The sequence below is a fragment of the Syngnathus typhle genome, linkage group LG2, assembly GCF_033458585.1.
Source record: "Syngnathus typhle isolate RoL2023-S1 ecotype Sweden linkage group LG2, RoL_Styp_1.0, whole genome shotgun sequence".
Taxonomy (NCBI): domain Eukaryota; kingdom Metazoa; phylum Chordata; class Actinopteri; order Syngnathiformes; family Syngnathidae; genus Syngnathus; species Syngnathus typhle.
The window spans coordinates 23,250,065-23,273,140 of NC_083739.1; the positions used below are offsets into that span (position 1 = coordinate 23,250,065).

The 23,076-nt window shown below is 39.9% G+C and overlaps 1 protein-coding gene across 1 annotated transcript in view; it reads left to right on the forward strand.

The window, feature by feature from the left end:
• The first annotated feature begins 3,114 nt into the window (after positions 1-3,114).
• The window catches only part of camkvl (CaM kinase-like vesicle-associated, like), a 32,477-nt gene continuing 12,515 nt past the window's right edge, over positions 3,115-23,076 (forward strand). Inside the window, exon 1 of the mRNA XM_061272710.1 lies at positions 3,115-3,261. The gene's annotated coding sequence lies outside the window, so the exon portion shown is untranslated. The remainder of the gene's footprint in view (positions 3,262-23,076) is intronic.

A 23,076-nucleotide genomic window follows, 5' to 3' on the forward strand; every position in this document is an offset into this window, starting at 1 on the left:
TTAATGTCCTATCTACACTGATTTATACACGCCTAAGGAAAATGTTTTTACATTTTTTTTATTTGCTAAAAAATGTTTAGATACAGTTAAGGCAGGGCATCTTTATTTATACAGCACAAATGTGCTCCACATAATTAAAATGATAACATTTAAAGGTATTCATAAACAGAAATACTGTAATTTAAAAGCAAATTAAAGACTACTGAAATAACTAAGCCATTTTTTGAGGAGGAAAAAGAGACAGTAAAGGGAATTGTAGGAAATTATGATAGCTACTAATTTATATTTTGTAAAACTGTCTGAGTGGGTTTCCAAAAGAATCATGCCTAAGTGCGAGGTTTGGTCGTATTTAATCTTTATATATATATATAACAACATTTAACCATAAATAAATTTGTTTTTAAACAACTATTCAGGTACAATTTTTCTTTAAATTTCTTAAAATGTTGTGCACGTTATAGTGGCTCACAATAATTTCTAAATATAATCTTTAAGAGTAAAGTTTGTCTAATTTTTTATTACTCTTATCTACTACATTGAAAAATACCAATAAACTTCCGTAACTCAAAATGCTTGCAGTATTTTTAAATATTATTTGGACGATTCTGGGGCGGCTTGTGGCACACTGGTTAGCACGTCTGCCTCACAGTTAGGAGGGTGTCGGTTTGATTCCACCTCCAACCCTCCCTGTGTGGAGTTTGCATGTTCTCCCCGTACCCGCCTGAGTTTTCTTTGGGCTCTCCGGTTTCCTCCCACATCCCAAAAACATGCTTGGTAGGCCAATTGAGCACTCCAAATTGCCCCTCGGTGTGAGTGCGAGTGCAAATGGTTGTTCGTCTCTGTGTGCCCTGCAATCGGCTGGCAACCGGTTCAGGGTATTGCCCGATGACTGCTGGGATAGGCCCCAGCACGCCCGCGACCCCCGTGGGGACATGCAATATAGAAAATGGATGGATGGATGGATGGATGGATGGATGGATGGATGGATGGATGGATGGATGGATGGATGGATGGATGGATGGATGGATGGATGGATGGATGGATGGATGGATGGATGGATGGATGGATGGATGGATGGATGGATGGATGGATGGATGGATGGATGGATTTGTACATTTCTGTCGGCAACATAGTGAAGTAGTGGTTGTCTGGTTTGAGACACAGTCGAGGGGTCCCGTTTTTTTTTTTTTTTTTTAACCTTACGTCTGGTCCTCCTGTGTTGAGTCTGCACGTTAGGTTCATGATGGCTCTTTCCTGATGCCAACTCAGCTAGGCTCCGCCTCCCACTCACCAGCATCCCTTAATGATGACAAGCGCTCTGAAACATGTTTCAAAAACGTCAAAGCCGAGCAGAACATTTGCAGATGCCACCTGGGACATGTAATGTTAGTTGTTTTGCATGTATTAAGGATAAAGCAAGTCCCGACAGTGTTCCTCGTTAGGACGGTGATTTCAAATTCACTGACTTGATGATTCTCACATGGTCGCTATCGGTGCATCACCACTAGGAACCTTCAATTTGTCGTGTTGTGACCCCTTCGCTCTCTCTCAGTCGACCCGTTTTTTCGCTCTATCGTTCTCTCACATTTACAGACAAGTTTTATTTCAGGAAATGAACGTTGCCTGCAAGGTGTTGCAACGTTGCAAGCTCAAGGTGAACGTCGGTGGGAATGAAAACCGTTTGTGTGTGCGACTTATTACTTCTTATATCAAGAGGTCAGTGTATATAATTGGAGGTATTTGTGTCCCTGGTGAGATCAAATGTTGAATTTTAGATGGAGAACGCGTTGTGTTTTAAATTGAGTGTTTGGAAAAAACAATTACAGGCGAGGCCACCTTTATGTTGAGCAACAATTTATTTTTATTTTTTTTTCTATTTGATGATGTGCCATATTGAATGAAATAATATGGATTTTTTTTTTTAGGTTGATGCCAATTTTGGCAGAAAAAAAATTGTACTGTGCATGTGTTATTTTGTTAATAATTTCCCACCAATGGAGTTCAATGGGTGTCAATTATACACTAATTTTTGCAATTGGCGAGCCGGCCTGGTCTGTAGCAAGCGTTAACTGTAAATATTTTGCTTAAAAAAACGCAGTTGAATACGTGTAATATTTATCACATTTAGATTCAATTTATGTTTTGTTATATAATTGATTATTTTGGCCGATGTTTCAAAGGCAATAATCAACCGATTTAATCAAGCTGGCTGATTAATCAATCAAGCCCTAATATTGAGAGGCCGTAAGAGCGACACACCAACTTTTCAAACCTGCAGCCCACTCACACCTGCGACCTTGTAACACATACTGACTAGTCACATGACACCAGCAGACAAACAAGTCAAGTTTTAACATTTTCACTCTGGGGTCTACTCACCTTTGTTGCCAGCAATTTCGACAAGCAAACGTCTTTACATCCCATCATAAACATAACATTTCCAAAATATTATTGAGCGATACAGCATTATCAAATATAAATAAAATCAAGTAGTGCCTCTCCACTTTCTGCATAATCCAAGAATACATTTGCTTGAACCCAGGCGTTAGTTCCTGTATCATTACGGTAGCCATCTGTCAGCAGGCACAGCGCCTTGGCTCTGTTTATGCCCCCACACGCATCACACATCACGTGCCAAATAGCTCACCCATAACCCCCGTGACCCCACCTAACAAACGGCAGGTCACCAGGGTTCCCGCATGATGGTTTACATTCACAAGGATCAATGATGGAAGGTCATTCATTGCCTCCCCCCTCTCCATCTTTGGCCACACAATAGCGGTGCTCATCTGCCAAACGCTGATGTCATTGTCCAACAGCGCATGAGATGAAATGATGAACCTTTCAGGCATAATCCCACAGTTTAATCCTAACTCCTCTGATGTGCCTACACAGAGAGACTATTTGTTTGGCTGTGTAAGTTTTAGACAGGGAGATAGTACACATTTGGGCGTGTTGCGCTTCAACCAGATCTCATGATAGACCATTTCTGTTCAAGTGAGTGAGTGAGTTGGTGAGTGGAGCAGGGAGGGCTGGCAGTCAGAAAGGAGCAAAGTAATTCTTCCCAGCAAAGCGCAGACGGCGAAGCTGGAGCTGGAGCAGGAGCAGCGGTTACATCCTCTCTTCTCTCTTTTTGCACTTGAGACCGCTGGCATTTTCCGCTCATCTTCTGTTGCCTGCTCAAGTCCAGACAGATCCTCGGGGTCTCATTTTGGATAGTTTGGCTGCACCCACACTTCTCCAGAGCCACCACAAGTCAAGGTGAGAACTCACTGGTGCATGATGTACGCATGCCTGACACGCCAAGTGAGAGGAGAGATAAAAAAGGTTTTGTCATGTGATGATGATGAGATGCGCATGGCAAAATCAAAGTGTGCTCAGTTTTAAACAAACTTGTTGATTTGCATGTCATTTATATCGTGGAAAACTGTAACTGTAGTTTTTTTTAACCTTGTACTGACTATAATACACCTTTTCTATTCTGTGGCGGATGGACACAAAAACAGTCCCATTTATTATTGCGTTCACTTTCAAGCGCTTTACTTGCTCCATCCTGGAATTATGTTGACTGAAGGCTTATGTTGAAGCAAGGCAGATGCTCGGGGATTTTAAGTGCACATTGGGAAGAACTGCAAGCAGCCAGCTTGGATAGCTAAGCGAGAGAGAAAGAGAGGGAGGGGGCAGTTAATCTGCATCCGCTAAAGTACAATATGTGCGTTAGCTGCCATCGGCAATATTTCTAATTCAACAATTCAAATCATCTTGATTTGTTGATGATAATTTTGTCGTCCAAAATGAACCCAATTGCGTGTGAGCGACAGAGCCAACAGCTAGGAAAGTAAAAGGATGACAAAAAGGATTGGCGAGGGGGGGGGAGTGAGTGCGGATGTTCACCTATTAATCTCATCTATCAAGTTGTTGCACCCCCCCCCCCCCCATTCCCCGTTTTGCAGGGGCAGTACTATACCTTTGAAATTATCTCCAGAGATCTCATTTAGAGTTGGTAGAAAGGTTTTAGCCCAAAGGGGGAAAGGCTTTCAAAGCAGTGTTCTGGCTTTTCTTGTATGTGTGTTCACTTTTTAATGGTTGAAAGAAAATAAAAAGGATGTGCAACCTGCTCGCAGACGGGATTGGAGTTATGCGGAGTTTATTTACGAAATGGGCGCCAAGTGTATGTTTATGTTGTCCTTTGTTGTCAAAGTAGTGGCGGAGGAACATCTGTTGTTCCACGCATTGTTTTTCAAAAATGTGGGAGTATTTGGTCTTTAAATATATGATTAGCATAAACTTTCCAAATCAATGCAAAGTATGTTGATATAAACAGAAAACAAATTGGTAAATGAAAAAATTCATTTTCTTGTGTCAAATGTGTTAATATAATCGGATTACAATGGCCAAGTGTACCTAGTAAAATGTCCAATTACTGTACACATACTTTTGTGATTTAATCACATACTTTTTACAAATCTGTGAAAGAAATCCATTTCAATTAGAATTCAATTAAGGCAATTTAAGCCGTAGGTCCAAGGTCTGTATTTTGGTGCAGATCGCCAAACAGGTGTGAAGCTTGCTTTTTATTTGCTTCCTATTCCGCAGTCTTGAACCGGTGGCCTTGCTGAATGAGAAAAAGCTTCAGCGAGTATTTCATGGCCATCTATTCACATTCCAATTTCCCCACAGATACATATTTTCACAGCTTTCTCGAGTTTTTCATGCAAGTCGCTAAAGAGCCCATTAAAGGAGCTGCTGCTTTTTTAGGTTTTTATTCATTCCATTTGTTTTTCTTGGTTAAAGGACAAACAGGGAAACATAAAGATGGTGTAACCAGTAACAATACTGTATTACAAAAAATGTTAAACCTAAAAATAGCATGTCGAAAACATGAACATTATTATCACTTAAATTATTCAATGCTAGGTCAGGACAGTGCCTCATACGTCGTTGCGTCCAAGTAGATAAATAGCATTTGAACAGATTTATGATTTCATCAATCGAAGATCTAACAGCAAGATGTGTGCATGGTGCTCCATAGACATCAATATCTCATTATGTTGTACTGCGGCACAAAAGCAGGAAGAAAAGCCATCTGATTTCGTATGCTTCGTGTTTTCCTATTGAGAAGATCTCGGCCTGGTTGAATCTTCTGCTTATACTGGCAAGCGAATATAAACAAACAGTAAACAAACAACTTTTTTTTTTTTTTAAACACATCCATGTTAGATGAGTGTCAGCTTCAGGATATGATAGAAACACGGCATATGTTTCCCCCAAACTTCATTTGGTGCCGGAGGTTCCTTCTGTCCATGTTCGTTTTATGCCTCCTTGCTTCTCATCTGCAGCACATCCTCGTCCAGCTGAGTACCTCATCCATAATCCCACCGCTTGTCTTTTTTTTTCTCTCTGAAACTACCCAATCTTTTTTTTTTTTTGTGCTGTGCAAAATAACATGATTAAACATTTACCAAAATGAACAGTTACAACCGGCACACGATGATGCCACCTGGACGTTTTTATTATAGATGCCTGGGAAGAGTTGTGGATTGTGGCACAGTTTATAATGCTAGCAGATGACATCCACCCACTGGCCAACTGATTCTGAATCATCAGTTTGTTTCCATTCAAAGCCTGAGCGATGCTTTGGTTGGATTCAGAATCGATTTGATTTTTTAACCTAAATTTTGTATGGCAGTGACTGTTCTGCCTTTTGAGAGAAATAAATGATACGTCTTTCTTTATATCAATATCATATATACACACACACCGTATTTTTCGGAGTATAAATCGCGCTTTTTTTTCTTAGTTTGGGTGGGGGGGCAATTTATACTCAAGAACGACTTATATGTGAAATTATTCACAAATTTTCAAAGTTAAAAAATCCGCAATGTAGTGAAACCGCGATAAACGAACCACGATGTAGCGAGGGATTACTCGCTAATTTGAACTGCAACTGACGACGTCAGCGGCGTGGGGAACACGCGGCGTTGTTTACATAAAGGACGAAGAATTCGATCGATGGATTTAATGATTTGGAGTGACACAGATGGTTTGATAAAATTGTTGTTTATATTATAGCTATTTGATACATACCGTTTTTTTCCATGTATAATGCGCCCCCATGTATAATACGCACCCTAAAAATGGCATGTCGATGCTGGAAAAAAGCCTGTACCCATGTATAATACGCACCCAAATTTTGACTCCTACTTAAGTCCGTGAACGTAAAATTATTTCAGAAAAAAGATCATCTTTGGGAACAACCGGATGTTATTCTGCCGGTCAGTATCACTGCGCATGCGAGAGCATTGTGTTCGTATGGAGCGTGTTTGAAGTGAACAGCAGAGAAGAAAGCGCATCTGTAATGGCGGCCTCCGTATGATATACGGATTTAAAAAAAAAAAAAAAGAATTTTTTTTTTTTGTACCCATGTATAATGCGCACCCCAGATTTTAGGACAATAAATTAGTTAAATTTTGCGCATTATACATGGAAAAAAACGGTAGTTTATATATCGTTATATGGACCTGTGGAATAATTTGAACTGCAACTGACGATGAGTCCAACGTTAGCGGCGCGGCGCACACGCGGCGTTGTTTACATCAGTGCTTCTCAATTATTTTCTGTTACGCCCCCCCCTAGCAAGAAGAAATCTATTCGCGCCCCCCCTCCCCACCGTGACTATCCTAACTTGTCTTGTAAGTCGTAAAATGTTGCACTGTCGCAAACGTGACAGAAGTAACAATGAGAGCGCCACTGCCCCCTGCTGTAGTAAACCCGCAATTACACTTTATTCTAGTACTGCCAAAAAAAAAGCCTGTTCCCCAGGGTCACACGCGCCCCCCCAGGAAGCGCCCCACTATTTGAGAAGCACTGGTTTACATAAAGGACGAAGAATTCAATCGATGGATTTAATGATTTGGAGTGACACAGATAGTTTGCTAAAGGTGTTATTCATGTTATACAGTGGACCCTCGGTTTTCGAACGTCCCAGTCCTCAAACAAATCCGTATTCGAACAAAAAATCCGAGATTTTCTTTTGCTTCGGATGTCGGACGAAATTTCGGTTGTCGAACCTCGCGAGATGAGCCGAGAGGACCCGCATGCCAACTGACTCCGTTTGTTATTACATTCTCGTTACTCTGAGGATTGCATCAACTCTAATCATGCCTCCAAAGGAAGCAAGTGGGAGCAGTAAAGCTGATCATGGCGAAAAGAGGAAAGTAGTGCGCAAAACGGTTGAATTGAAAAAAGAATTAATCGCAAAATATGTGTCGGAGTTGGCGCGAGAGTTTTGCATGGCAAAATCGACAATAAGCTTGATCCTGAAAAACAAAGACGCCCTTCAAGGAAGTGATGTTGCGAGAGGGGTAACTGTGCTTACCAAACAATGGCCACAGGTGCTGGAAGAAGTTGAAAAGCACTTGCTAATTTTCATTAATGAGCAACAGTTAGTGGGGGATCCTCTTACTGAGGGCACTATTTGTGCCAAAGCGAGACATCTTTTTGAGGACCTGGAAAAAAGGACCCTAGGATGGTTCGATAAATATAAAAACTTTGAAATTAAGAAATGTTTTTGCTGTTTTCTTTCACATGATCTTTGAAATGCTGTCTTTCATTGGTAAAAATAAAAAAAATGTTTTGATGTGCTTTTTTTTTACCTCACAATTTAAAAAGATATCTTTTACTATTAGAATGAAACACACAAGCGAGTTGCTACAGATACGGCAATTCATTCCCCAGCCTAGCCTACTCTATTAATTCAGTTTATTATTTATAATATTTATTTATACATTACCTACTCACTTATTTATGCAGTTTATGGTGTAAAATAATGAAAGAAATGCTTTAAAAAAGCGTTGTTTTTTTTGCTCGGAACAGAGGGAATTTTCCGGTGCGCTGCAGTTGCGCGATCGAACAAAAATGCTTGGAACGGATTTTTTTTTTTCCATTATTTGTAATGGGAAAACAGGATTTGGGATTTGAAGGATTTACTTCTCGAACAGCCTTCTAGAACGGATTGTGGTCGAAAACCGAGGCTCCACTGTAGTTATTTGGATAATTGTTAATGTTACGTCAGGCCCATTCTCAGCTCCTCGCTTGTGTTTACGTCACGTTAGCATACCGTATCATTTAGCCTGTTGTTGCTGGTTCATGTCTGTTCTTGATGTTGGATTTTGTCAAATAAATTTCCCCCAAAATGCGACTTAAACTCCGGTGCAACTTATATTTGTTTTTTTCCTCTTCATTGTGCATTTTATGGCTGATGCGACTTTTACTCCGAGCAACTTTTAGTCCGCAAAATACGGTATTTATATCACATATACATAAATATTATTGATTTATATTATACATAAATAATATAATATTTATATAATATTATATAAATATATATAATTAAATAATCCCTCATTGGTTTAATCATTAAACCAATGGAACTTTAATGGAAATTTTACCTGTGGTAACTTGGTATCGGTATTTGTTATCTGTGAGTGGTATGGAACACTGCCGAGAGAGATCTCTCTCAAATACTGATGAAGGGACTGAAAATGCATTCCACTGGACTAAAGATGCTGGCCGACTCAAGTAAACAAGGTCGAAGAGGGAGATTTTGAACAACAAGGATCAGACAGGCCTAAATTCAGAATAAAAACAAAGCATTGAGACGAGCGAGCTGACAACTAGCCAGTTGGCAGACTGATGAGACCAGGAGGAACCAATGACCAGCTGAAACAGACAAGCGTGGGCAAAAATGTTCAATGTCATTAGCGTCATTCATTCTCACACAATAGCACAAATACGAATGCATTTTTCTTCATACACAAGTGAGGACAAGCAGTATATAAGATGGATAGATGGATTAACTAAAACTAAACGCTTGTCAAAGCTGAAAAATGCAAGCTGGTGTTTAAAGCTCTCTATGCGACCCTTCCACCGGGCACTCATAAACACACCACCACAGTATAGGAAAGAAGATGTTAAACTCATGAATTCTTCATGAAATTTTGTGGTGCACATTTGTATACATGCTGCATCCAGGCAGCCACAGTTTACTCAAGCTCGTACTGTACTTGCACATTTCAAACAATCCAGTTTTTATGCAAACCATTTTTTTTCTCTCAGAGTATATGGCAAGCAATGAAACAATCAAAATCTAATTTTATTTACACGTGGAAGGCTGCATTTATTCATTTGTTGTTTTCAGACACAGACTAAAACATTATTTGATTCACATTGAACATATCCTTGTCTTCAATTCAAATGTTCCCGCAGTGCTGTAGTTAAAAAGCCAGTTTGTTTTAAGAAAAACAAAGAAAGACTGACAAAAAACTTTATTCAAAGTGGCGGGTGGGAAGCAGCTAAATGATTCACATAAAAGATGTGCTGTTCTACACTTCTTTGCAATATACTGAATTAACCGGAATTCAAAAGGCCTTGTAAATACATATATGGGGAGAAGCTATGAATTAGTTATGAGTTATCCATTCCTTTATTGCTCTGTAGTGCCACAGGAGCAAGAGGAGCGATTAGAAGTGCAGTAGAAGAAATAGATTGGATAGAAAGAAAGGAGCAACAAAGAGAGGAGTCCATCATTTCTCTGCTGACTACTTTTAGTTATTTTTTTGTCTTTCTTGCGGTACTTTTTTATTATTATTTTTTTTTACCTTTTTAAAGCTTTATACACATACTTTGAAAATAATAAAAACACATTTAAACAAATAAGCAATATATTGTACAAACAATGTAACAGTCTATCCATCCATTTCTGAATTTACAGTAAACACGTCTCCTTCTTTTTTCTGAACTCATAAACTTATGATCACAAAATATACATCAACACTTACGAAGCCCAAAAATCAACATTATATAGCGACACTGCAGCTGTCGTTTTTTGTATGCCTGAAAAACATGATTGCTGCCAAAGAGATTCAATAATATTCAATGAAAATTAGCGGAAACACTTCCTGTTTCATTCTTCTTCTCTCAATTATCCACCATCTTAAACTCAATATCGCCATCTAACGGTCAATAGTGGAGTTTAACAAACTTTTACTGTATAGGTTTACTGTATACTTATTATAACCTAAATGGGAGAAAAAATGCTGTGGTAAATAAAAATGTACCTTAATTCTTCTTTAGCCGCTCATCATCATTATTAACTCATCTCAAGCTATGAGCGCTTACGTAACACCACAATCTGTTGTAATGATGGCTCCAACGTGGCACTGGCTTATCAGTCCCTCAATTGCGGCTCACCATCCGATCATGATTAAGGATGCCAAAAAAAACTTCAGAAGTCTGTCCCCTCACTTTGACAAATATGGCCAACTGTAAATGTTTTGGTTTTTTTGTCTGATCAGGTAATACTAAGTGTCAAGCGCCTCCACTTTATGGTCAATGGTCAGCGTCACAGTCTCTTTAGTTATTCTATTTCAAGGAGCAAACCGGAAACATTAAGATTCTACGCTGAAAATGGGTCCGTTGAAATCATCTCAAGATTAGATGAGAGGAGAAAATAACAATAGGTCTGAGCTGGTCTGTATTTATTGGCTGTGCTGGTCGTAAGGACTTTCTGTGCTCACATTATGCAAAGCAAGCTATGCTATGCTAAAGGTAAATGATGACTGCTCTGCAGATGTTCTCTTTCGCATCCTTTCTCACTCTCAGGATGGATGACTTTAATACAAAAGTGCTTCACAACAAAGACAGTTTTCCTCACCATGGTGCATTTTTCACTCTGGCTAACTCGAGAAATAACACCAAGGCCTTCTTGCGCCCTTGTCCGCCTCTAAACCAATTGCTCAACTTGGCCTTTGGCTTATTCTTACTTTTCAACTCCCTCTCTTTGCTGTGCCACCGAGAAGTTTCTCATTAACGGGTGAATGGATCGACTCATCTACAAGAAACAAGAACGTAAGGAAAGGTATTGACAAGAATGTATGCGCTTTAGAGCACTATTTGACTGAATCCAGATAATCGCATGTGCAATCACAGAGAATTGAGGTCGAACAGACTAGTCAACACACAACGATGATTATAGCTTGCAGACAATTAATTGTCAATTATGTGTTTTGGCATTAAGAACGCAGCCATCCTACTCGTTGCAGCAAAGTAGTGGCGGACCTTTAATCGCTACCAGGCGTCTATTGTTTTTGTCATACCGCTACTAGAACTTCTTCTTGCTTCTGTGTCTAAGAATCAGCAATGTAGCATAAATGTAGCACTGCTAGCCTAATTCTGCGGTCAGACCGAATGCTAGATGGCGGAGGGTTTTAGATGCTAAAATGTGGGACAGCAAGGTAAACGACAGGCATTTTCTGATAGCGAGCAAAAAGGGTTGCATAATGGTGAGTGTGTGAACTTGCATACAGCTATTGAACTAGCTATTGAACTGTCCAACACGCTGCGCGAAAGTTCATGTCTGGTCTGAATTTAGCATAAAAGCGCTAAATCCATTAATTAAATGTATGGTACAATTACAATCACCTATTTAACCTATAATTTTCACAAAGATAATGCCCCCGATGCGCTCAAAATGACCCGTTCATTGACTCGTGCCTAATAGTACGGTGCCTAATGGTCCAAAAAAATGTAATATAAAAGTATATATAGATCATCAGGCGGCTCGGTGGTGCACTGGGTAGCACGTCCGCCTCACAGTTAGGAGGGTGCGGGTTCAATTCCACCTCCGGCCCTCCTTGTGTGGAGTTTGCATTTTCTCCCCTGGCCCGCGTGGGTTTTCTCCGGGGACTCCGGTTTCCTCCCACATCCCAAAAACATGCTTGTTTGGCCGATGGAAGACTCCAAATTGTCCCTAGGTGTGAGTGCGAGTGCAAATGGTCGTTTGTCCCTGTGTGCTCTGCGATTGGCTGGCAACCGGTTCAGGGTGTCTCCCGCCTACTGCCCGATGACGGCTGGGATAGGCTCCAGCACTCCTGCGACCCCCGTGGGGACTAAGGGGTTCAGAAAATGGATGGATGGATAGATCATCAGTGTTTGTTGACTTGACTATCGCCACAAAAAACACGTTTTCCAAAAATAAAAAATATGTATCTTGTACCTTGTGGCCTACCTGCTATTATTTTCTCTCATTTATTTTAAGCCAATTGGATAAATGAACAATGTCAAGTAACAAACACCTAATAGGTAATCGGCTCTGTTAATATTTTGTAAAGTGGACCAGATTACTGGAGGTCGGAGTTTTAAAAAAAATGTTGAGAAAGGCAACTAAATTGGAGAAAAACTAGAGATGGTCTGCTTTTTGCTCTGACCTGGTTCCAGTTAATCCGCCCACTTTACACGATGAACATTACCTCCACACTGTATTTATAGGGACATTTGCTGTGAGTTTTTCTGTGTACGCCTGCTTCAATGTACAGTGTTTCTTATAGTAGTTTTAAATATTTCAGAAACTCTGGAAGTTAAGCAGGTTATCATCAAATTTAACAAATTAGATTTGATAGCACAGTTTCCACAAGACACTCATTTACACATCTGCAAAGGAAAATAACTCCTCATATACAGTGTAAGTTTATAATAATTTAATGGGTCAAAGGTAAAACTAGATACACCGTGAATGCATATGGACATTGTACTATTCTGGGAATTGGTTCCGGCAAATTTCCATTTCAAGATGGAAGGCCATCTTTATTTAATGAGCAGAATTCTTCGCCTCTCCCAAAGATGGCAAACCCGCAGTGAATTCGAGCTCCAGAGGTATACTGGATGCAATATGGCAGGAGCAGTATACACTGGAAACTTTCCAAAAATAGAAAAAGGCCCTGACACTCCGCTTCACTGCAGCAACCTTTCTGCTCTTTCCTGTCCAAAACTTCCATAAATGCTGCTTTCTCCTTCTTGTTGTCTTTAGTTTTCTTCTTTCCATCACCAAAGGAGATTAGTTCTCAATCTTTCTGAATATTTAGGAAAAAAAAGAATTCTACTGGCTTGGACTGATGGACTTCCATGGAGCAGTTCTCGCTTTGATTCCTCCGTGCCCTTTACGTCAGTCATTGGTCTTCTTCTTTGTCATCTTCATCTCAATTTTACGCTCCCCTCCGATCACAGCTCATCTTCTGACGCCGCAGCTCATTCGTCATCGCTTTTTACTGCACTACTTCTCCCTTGACTTCTCACTTGGTCTCAGCTTAAATTTGGCTCCATCACACCTGTGCCAGAAATATCGTTGAAGGTAGCGTATTGTACTTTATTTATTTTTTTCAGTTTTGACTTAAGAGATGAACCAGACCGAAGGGGGAGTAGAATATCAAGAATACAGTTTTTCATTGAACGCATTCAAATGTATAGCATAAAATTGAACTGCATTATAGCGAGAATTGATTCACACAGGCCCTTGAGTTTTGCAATAAAACTTTTTGGGAACTCAATAACTTATTTTTTACTGACACTTTGTGTGGTCCAGTACGAAATGTGCAGTGGTTCTGTAGCACTCTTAACATGCTTCTTAACCAGGGGTGTCAAAGTAATTTTTGGCGTGGGCCACATCGTAGTCATAGATTCCTTCGGCGGGTCATTATGACTGACAACCCAAATAAATGTATGAACGTCTCATATACAGTATAGGCTACACAACAAACTGATGAACAACTAGTTATGTAAACAGAGTCTAGTAAGAACTGTTCAAATTTATAAAAAGATGAATGGTAATGAAAATTGCTTGAAACAGCTCTATTTTTTTTAAAAGTTAGGACAATTTTCAATATTGGTATTGACACAAAGTCGATGCACAATTTGTCTTCGCGGGCCAAATATAATTACACCGAGGGCTAAATTTGGCTCGCGGGCCAGTTTGACACTCCAATTCAAAACTGACTATCTCACACTGTGCAAGTGTTCCTAATGTTGTGGCTAATGAGTGTATATTTAATCCTAAATTTCAATGATCTAATTGATCATGATCAAGACCACCAAGACATGTAAGAAATGTGCTTTGTTAACACGGCATTCAATAAAGGTGCCAACCCAATAGTAAATGAGCACACATATCACTCTAGACTCATAGGCATTTTCTCTTTCCTATGAATCATTTATATGGGGCGCGAGCTCTATTTCATCAGCATCATTTTGCACCTTACAGTTGGTTTCGTCTCTGAAATATGATTCCTCATCTTATCACAAATCATAATTATTGCCCATATGTAAGATCTCCTCTGAAATATTCAAAAAAAATTAAGAGCGATCGTCTGTCTTTTTTTATGACTATTGTTCTTCATCTGAGCTCGTTATTCTCTTCGTCTCTTTGCAATGATCTGCCCAAGTTATCTGGAATACAATGCAAGGTGGAGACATTTGAAGTGAGCTTCCGTTGCACGACATTGACAGTTAATATTTCATAGTATACTACTCAACAGCATGCTACTCAGGAGCCCAGCTTGGTGCCTGAAGGCTAATTCCATCATGGTGACATGCAGTGTCCTTCCTGAACATGTAAGTCTTATTTGTTGCATGTCTATTGTGTGAATGAGTTTTATGGCACAAAACGCTCAGATCACACTGCGTACTACTGAAATTAATTTGTACTTCCCACTAACAGAGGAGTGTGTTCACAATGGATTCACAGAAATTTTATAATCCACTCTATACAACAATCAGAGCCGAGCCGAGCCGACCCTCGCTAAACACAAGAACATAAGTACGTAGGTCCTCATCTTCCACAGTGGGACACTTTTTTAGCGCCAGGAGGCACATCTGCTTATATGTATTAAGTTGGCACACATAGAAGCTTCTGTGAGGTGTGCGGAAATGACAGTACTTGACGTTTTTGTCAACAGAGGGATGCGCTGGCCATCAGTTGGCAGAGCAAAGAGTTGACATGTCAGCTTAGGGGGGCAGGGGAGCAAAACAAGCCTAAGATGGTCTGTCACTGGAAGGTGGCTGTCATAAATTCAATAAAATAAATGCATATGTGGCACAAACCAGAAACTCATTAGAATCGAATCTCTGAAAACAGCCACCATCATACTTCACCAGCACTGATGACTATTTATGAATATCTTATTTACAGCCTCTGCATTAATGGAACGAAAAAGCAATGATAAAATGAGCAAAGTGATGGTGGTTGTAGAAACGTCAGCCAATACATTGATTAAAGAAAGCATATCCAGGAGACTAGCGATTGTCATCCAATAGGTGGACAGATCGAGTCTCCAAACATTTTTGAAGCTGAGACAAATTTGGTTTAGATGTGCAGAGTTCGATTCTGATGGATGGATACTTTTAATAATACCGTGTTTTTCCATGCATAATGCGCAAGATTTAACTAATTTATTGTCCTAAAATCTGGGGTGCGCATTATGCATGGGTACAACAATTTTTGAAGAAAATCTCCCTCGAAATAAAACTTGAAATCAACTTTCTTCTTGTTTGTTGTCAATCGCGCATCGCATTCAGCCATCTTGCCCAACACACTTAGTCAGTAGAATTCATAATTGACGACACATCGGTTGATGCGATGGTGCAATCCTTGATGGTGTGTTATTGTCAAATATTGTTTGTTTTTTAATCTCCATCGCAAACCGGATATCATACGGAGGCCGCCATTACAGATGCGCAGAACGGATGCGCAAGACACGTCAGCTATATACTAAAGAGCGAGAGTTCAGTTCTAAACCTAAATGCGTATTACAGGTAATATTTTATTTCAGAACACTTTGCCTTGTTCCTTTCGTCTCTGCTGTTCACTTCAAACACGCTCCATACGAACACAATGCTCTCGTATCAGACGCTTGCTAGATCACCTGCTCGTTTGCTGTCACAATGTACCCTACACAAATCCGAAACATTTCTTCGCTATCGAGTTTGCTAGCGCATGCGCAGTGATACTGACCGGCAGAATAACATCCGGTTGTTCCCAAAGATGATCTTTTTTCTGAAATAATTTTACGTTTACGGCCTTAAGTAAGAGTCAAAATTTGGGTGCGTATTATACATGGGTACAGGCTTTTTTCCAGCATCGACATGCCATTTTTAGGGTGCGTATTATGCACGGGGGCGCATTATGCACGGTAATAATACTTATTTGCATAGTATTAGCATAGTCTTTGAATAAAAAAAAGGATAAAAATGAAAAATGTACAAAAGTGAAATGGGAACATTTTTCATTTTTTATATTTATTTATGATCGTATTGCCTATATATTATTTCATTATTGTCCTCTGCATTGCAGTAATTCTCCCTGGTTGACTCTATTTAAAAGTGAAGCTCATTAAGACTTAGTTGCGCTCATCAAAGGCACAAGAGCGCTTACGTGGTTTGGCGATCGAAAGCATCAACTATGACATCACACAGCCGTTGTCATACAATGGCCTCACGGATGACTTTCCATTTTGGGAATGCAGACATGGTTTTCTGGAAAAGGCCCACACAAATATTTACTTCAGATTTGTTCATTTATTTGTTTTTTGTTTTTAAACATGCATTGATTTCATTCCAAGTGATTCCAAATACAAATTTGCTTAGGGCCCTAATTTGGTCCCTGGCGGTTCGGCATCAGATGGATGATGTGTATTTACAAACTGCTGTAATTATTGCGACCTGTGCGTGTTCTTGTGCAGAGGATTTGTTATTCCCTTGTTCTCATCTTCCTTACAGCTTCTTTCGTTTTCCTTATGATCTGTTTTTTTTGTCTTCGCTTAACCTTCCCATGCTCCGCTTTGCTCACTCTAACTTTCCCACGAGACCAGATGTCCTAATTTACTTCTTAAGACTTGAGCAATATCACCCATGCAAGTCAAAAGAGTGCAATGCACAGTACAAGTGCACATATAAGGAGCCCAAGGTGGTTTCTACATTATGCTTGATCTTGCTTGTGCAGATGGGACCCAAACAACTGTCTCAGTCAGACGTTGTCAAGCCTGAGTGCAGCTGTGTTCTATTACACTTACAAACTCACTGAAAGAATGATAGAATAACAAGTCACTCAACTTTACAACAAAGATTAATTGAAACCCTTTCCAAGGTATTTTGCGTGTACGAGCTATGTGTAACAATAAAACATTGAACACATTAATTACCGCAGTAGGAAAGGAAGGTCGTGATAATAATGAGAATATTTTAAACTGTTATACTGTCTGCCTTGTTATTTTTATATATACGTATATCACCTTAAATATTCCCGGAAATTATTACTACTTATAAACAATATATATTTATTGGTAAACTATTACAATGGGTGCTACTCAAGCATTTATTTTGATTTTGAAGTCATTTTTAAATCATGTTTATTAATAAAATGCAAAAAATACTAAATAAATAAAAAGTAAATGAAATGATAAATATGGAAACAAATGCAAAAATGAATTGATGAATACAATCAAACATCAATTTATAGATATTTTATTCAGTTTTTCAATTATTTTTTTATATTTGTTTTTATTGTCACTTCTATTTACAGTCCTTCATAGGTATAGTATATATTGGCGCATAATAAATACAATAATAATACTTTATACAGTATACATACTGCAGCCTCACTGTACACTGTTCAAACTGCAGTCAATAATTCCAAGTATTGCCTCAATCAAGCAATTTGAAGAAGATTGCTGGCCATGTTTTGTGTTTCCTGAGTCGCTTTGTGTGTGTCCATACGGTATGTGCGCTCTCTATTCTATTCTCCAAATTTCTCACAGGCAAGATGACAGTGACTATGTTTCAGAGCCTTCGTGCGTCACAATAATGGTGAGAACGTTGTACTTTCCACATTTCTTTATTTCAGCGCCACATCATCCCCTGAATTTTTAACTGAGAACTGGAGCACTCATTCTTTGCGCTATGTGCTCGTGTCAGAATAGACAGGAGGAGTTTTATTCCGATGTATTATATTTTTCATGCTTATGACTGCTTTGCTTCTGCATCACAAACTTTGCATATGTAGGTTGATTTCTCAGCAGTCGCATGCATGAATGGAGCGTGAAATATATGTTTTTTAATCAGCTGTGAAGAACATATGAACGCAATAGTGAGCTCAAAGTAATAACAGCCTCATTGCATTTTATTGAAGGAGGAATTTGAGAGATGACGTTGTATTTGCTGTCTGTAGAGGGAATGCAGTTTAAGATCATCACACTATGGCATAGCTTCTTTGCGAAATAAAAGTCTTGGCAAACGAAGAAAAGAAGGATTTTGTACATTTATCTCATAATAGAGCTGTACGCATACAACCTTCAAATAGTGATTAATGATTGGTAATTAATTCTAATTACACTGTTTAGCTGAGCAGCAGTGCGGTGTGCATGCTTTGACTTTTTTTTCATAGAACATTAGTTTGAATTCAGTCTTGCAATGTTGACAACATAAAAATTGTATCTGCAGAATATTACACATCTACATTTTCATAATGTATTCAACATGTGAAAAGAGTAAAGCAGATAAATAGTGCAGACAACCGAATTATTACATATATATAATATTTTGATGAATCTATTGCAAATAAAATGTATCATTGTTTAATTTCACTGTTTTCTTTTTCTTTTTTTAATATAGGTAGTTGTACTTTAGAAATTCTGTTGAAAAAAAGATTTGCATGTCTGACCATGTGAAATGCCGTCTCCCGCCGATACTTGGAATTAATTGACAAATAATCTATTAATTTTGAATGGCATGTCCTCACCTTTGGGACAAAGAAATCCATCCAGTGCAGAACAACACGTCTTACAAAAAAAAAGAAAAAGAGCAAAGCATAGCCATCATAACGCCTAAATCTAATCTAATGAGATCTATCTTCATCTGTGTTCTGAACTTGGCTATACCACAGAAAAGATTGAATGTTGATTGTTTGGAAAAAAAAATCACAACGTATAAAAAAAAAGTGGCACCAAGATTTTTGTATCCCACTGGCTAGTTGCGGGGATTTTCCATGTTGGAACAACGAGACGCTCAAAGCAGTTTTCATTCTCCCTTGATATCCTGCCTTCTCTGCATTTGGGCGCACACTCACAACCGACAACGTTGCGCTCTAAAGCTGCTATGCTAACGCACTACCCGAAGGAAAATGCATTTTTGAGGTGTCTTTAGTTAGCTAGCTAACTAGTAAACTTTTTTTTAGCTAGCTAGCTAACTTATCATACGAAATGCCCCAGTTAACCAATGAAGTAAACAAAGGCGCTCCAGTTTTTATATAGTGCGCAACGTGCGACTCATGTCCGACCACAAATGTGTTTCATGCGCCATTTTAGTCACAACCCAAAAAAAACGAGAAAACTGAAATGATGAAAACCATTTAATGCCATACTCTAATGCCGCAAATGGATACCACAATGCTCTCAGTTTTTATATGTTTTCAGTGTAATGTATTTAGAAACAAATCTCTGAGTATAATGTATTTAGAAACAAATCTGACTTATTTTTATAGTGTCTTAAAAAAATGAATCACTTTGCCGGTGCCAACACCTCGCATGTGACTCTGGTCTAGGCTCTTCAATTCTTTTTGTCAAAAAGAGCACTCCTAGGTATTGCACACGGTTGGACATCAATTCTTGACAGGCATGTTCAGCCTTACAATTTCTGTATTTATTTTTGTCCACGGGATGAGAAAGGCACTCTTCTCCCCAAGGACGCATTTACTGTGGTCTAAGCCCTGCGCCGGCTGACTCACCTAATGAGGGGACTGAAACCTGACGATAGACAATAGCTAGAGAAAAGCAGGAAGTGTCTAATAGAACAAAAAATAAACAATTAAAAAACAACATGCATCCATTATTTGTCACGGGATTTACAGGCTGAGTGAGGGTTATTTTACTGTTTACTCATTTCTTTACAGAGGCAAAGAGCAGCACTACACACGAGCACACATAATAAAGAGCTGAGATGAGAGTGGCGCTATGAGCAGTAAGGGAATTAGTGTTTAGTGCAAGCTGGAGAAGCACCCCAGTGGAAACACAGAGAAAGAAATAAACGCAATTGAATTGATTGCCCAACACACACACGCGCACGCACACATGCTAGCTATTATATGTTAATCTGTACCTCATAACGTGTGAGTTGTTGTGTGCCCAACATACTTTATTTTCAAATTATCCCTTTGCCTGCCTCTTCATTTCTCCCGGGTAGTGTCTTTTGCCCTAGCAACTCTTGCTCCAGCTCCACTTTCACATAACAACATCGTAATAAATGCCAGCGAGCAACCTGAGGCGGCCGAGCGCTCGGCTCAATATCCAATGCACGCTTGTCAACTGGGGCAATGAGCTTGGGAGCAATCAGTAGACCAATTCCTGTTTCATGTTTTGCAGGCCAAAGTGATATTAATGGCAAAATATGTTGCGCGCTTTCAGATGCGTCTCGGATATTGATTGCCTTATTGTTTCCTAATTACACCCATTGCAATTCTTACAAGGGTGTGGGAATCTAATAACGCTTCTTCTGACGAATCACAAACCGGAGAGACTCGGAAACAAGGTTTTCAACGTTTTTCTTTATTGCTTGCACGGTCGGGGAAATCCGGAAAGATATTAAGTATCGATCGATAAAGACTGAGCTGGAGAAAAAAAAGGAAGAATCATCAAATATGTGGTGATCATCACAGGCTCAATGACTGCAGGCATTTTTTAAGTGTCCGAGTGGCTCTTAAATGTATTTATTTAATTTTATAACACACAGGCCGGCAAGACCAACGGTCGTAAAGCGCTCGCTGCAATGACGGCCGCATTTCACCGTTGTCATTTCCATTTGTGTAGCAAGCATTTGTTTGCCACGATTGTTGTAACTTGTGATGTTCTTCAGTGTTCTGTTGTTTTCTGCGTGTGTGCAACGCCTTCAGGGATGCTAAAACATGAAACGAGTCGGTGAGAGACAAGAAAAGGGGGGGAGGAAGTAGCGCCCATCTGCCTGCTTGATGTGATGTTTCCCAAACAGGAGTCAGCACACAAAATGGGTCACTGGTAGTTTTTCTTTTTTTGGTGGGGGGGGTGGGGGTTTTCTGAGCAGAGTAAATGCTGTCATATATTTGATTAATGTCTGAGGATTTATCTGGGTAAGGGACCCCTTAGAACAGGGGTGGCCAACCCGCAGCTCGCGAGCCGCATGCGGCTCTTTGCCGGGTTTCACGCGGCTCCTTTACGTTTGCTTCGCTTCGGGGGGTTAATGGGACGTCAAACGCTGCGTGTTCGCTTCGCTTCGGGGGGGGAGGGGGGTTGGGGTAATGGGACGTCAAACGCTGCGTGTTCGCTTAGCTGCGTGTTCGCTTCGGGGGGGGGATGGGATGTGGCGGTTTGCGGTACACAGTAAAAAAATGTGGCTCTTAGTCTCTGACTGGTTGGCCACCCCTGCCTTAGAAGGACGTAGAACATTTTCCAAACTCTGCTAGTTTATTGATGATTTTTTTTAACTGCTAGAGGCCATTACATCTAAATAGTTACAATTGTTATGATTTTCATTTCATTGCATTTACTGAACGACCGCCTCACAGTTAGAAGGGTGCGAATTTGATTCTACCTTCGGCCCTCCCTGTGTGGAGTTTGCATGTTCTCCCCGTGTCCGCGTGGGTTTTCTCCAGGCAATCCGGTTTCCTCCCACATCCCAAAAACATGCTTGGTAGGTCGATTGAGCACTCCAAATTGTCCCTAAGTGTGAGTGCGAGTGCAAATGATTGTTCGTCGTCGATGGATGGATGATGGATGGATGGATGGATGGATGGATGGATGGATGGATGGATGGATGGATGGATGGATGGAGGGAGGGAGGGAGGGAGGGAGGGAGGGAGGGAGGGAGGGAGGGAGGGAGGGAGGGAGGGAGGGAGGGAGGGAGGTACGGACGGACGGACGGACGGACGGATGGATGGATGGATGGATGGATGGATTTACTGAAGATGCAATTAGACCAGGTTTTATGAGATGTGTCAGAAAAGTTCCAGGATGCAGAATAATAATGGCTTTTTCTTTTTACTTGAAGTATATAGTACAACACTCGCTTCGTCAATATGGGGAGAAAAAACTCAAAATATTTTTTCTGTTTTTCAGAAATAGTCATTTCAAAATAAGTAAATAGTAAATATCATGAATTTTTATTTGCCAAATGTAATCTGAGTGACAGTTACAGACACAGAATGTTAAACATTAAAATAATATTTGCCGTTATGTTATGTCAGCAATCGCAATCTGATTGGTTCCTTAACCTGCATTTCCTGCAAAGAATCTGACTTTAGCAAAAAGCGTTGTTAGCGTGACAATTTACTGGATTGAGTATGTTGCTGTCACGTCCGAAGAGTTGCACAGCAGGAATGTACCGATGATCTATAGGATCGTGTACACTACAGTGTGTGTGTTCACGCATGCTTGTGTATCAGGTGCACCGTGCTCACATGAGATCTGACATGCAAGACCTGTAAGTTCTTGTTCACAGAGGCAGAAGTAACTAACCACATACCCTCCGCTCCTCGGGCTCCATTAACCAGGCGGACATTGATTTGAAAAAATAAATAATTAAACATTTTATGAAGACACATACACACAAACTACTCAACGTAGGTTTCCTAATTTTACGAGTGGTGTGTCCAAATAAATGAACTTTGCTCAAAGTTAGCAATGGAATTTTGCCGTGGTTATATTGTTTTCCTAAACTTTAGTTCCAACATTAAAGCAAATTCACATTAAGCTTGTGTCTAACATAGTTATTCTCAAAGTGTGGCGGCCTAAAGGTGTCGAAAATAAAGCCTGGACAGTGACATGTGCTGGCGCCATATTGTAACCCAGCTTGAGATGATTCACCATGCGTTATGCAATGCTATGCAATGCATCATTTGAACATTTTCAAAATGTACCATTGGAGATATTAACCACAGATCATACTCTATCTATCTATCTATCTATCTATCTATCTATCTATCTATCTATCTATCTATCTATCTATCTATCTATCTATCTATCTATCTATCTATCTATCTATCTATCTATCTATCTATCTATCTATCTCTGCCTGCCTGCCTGCCTCCCTGCCTGCCTGCCTCCCTGCCTGACCGCCCGCCTGCCTATCTGTCTGTCTGTCTGTCTGTCTGTCTGTCTGCGTCTGTCTGTCTGTCTGCGCCTGTCTGTCTGTCCATCTATGTGTCTATCCATCCACGGTTAGGATTAA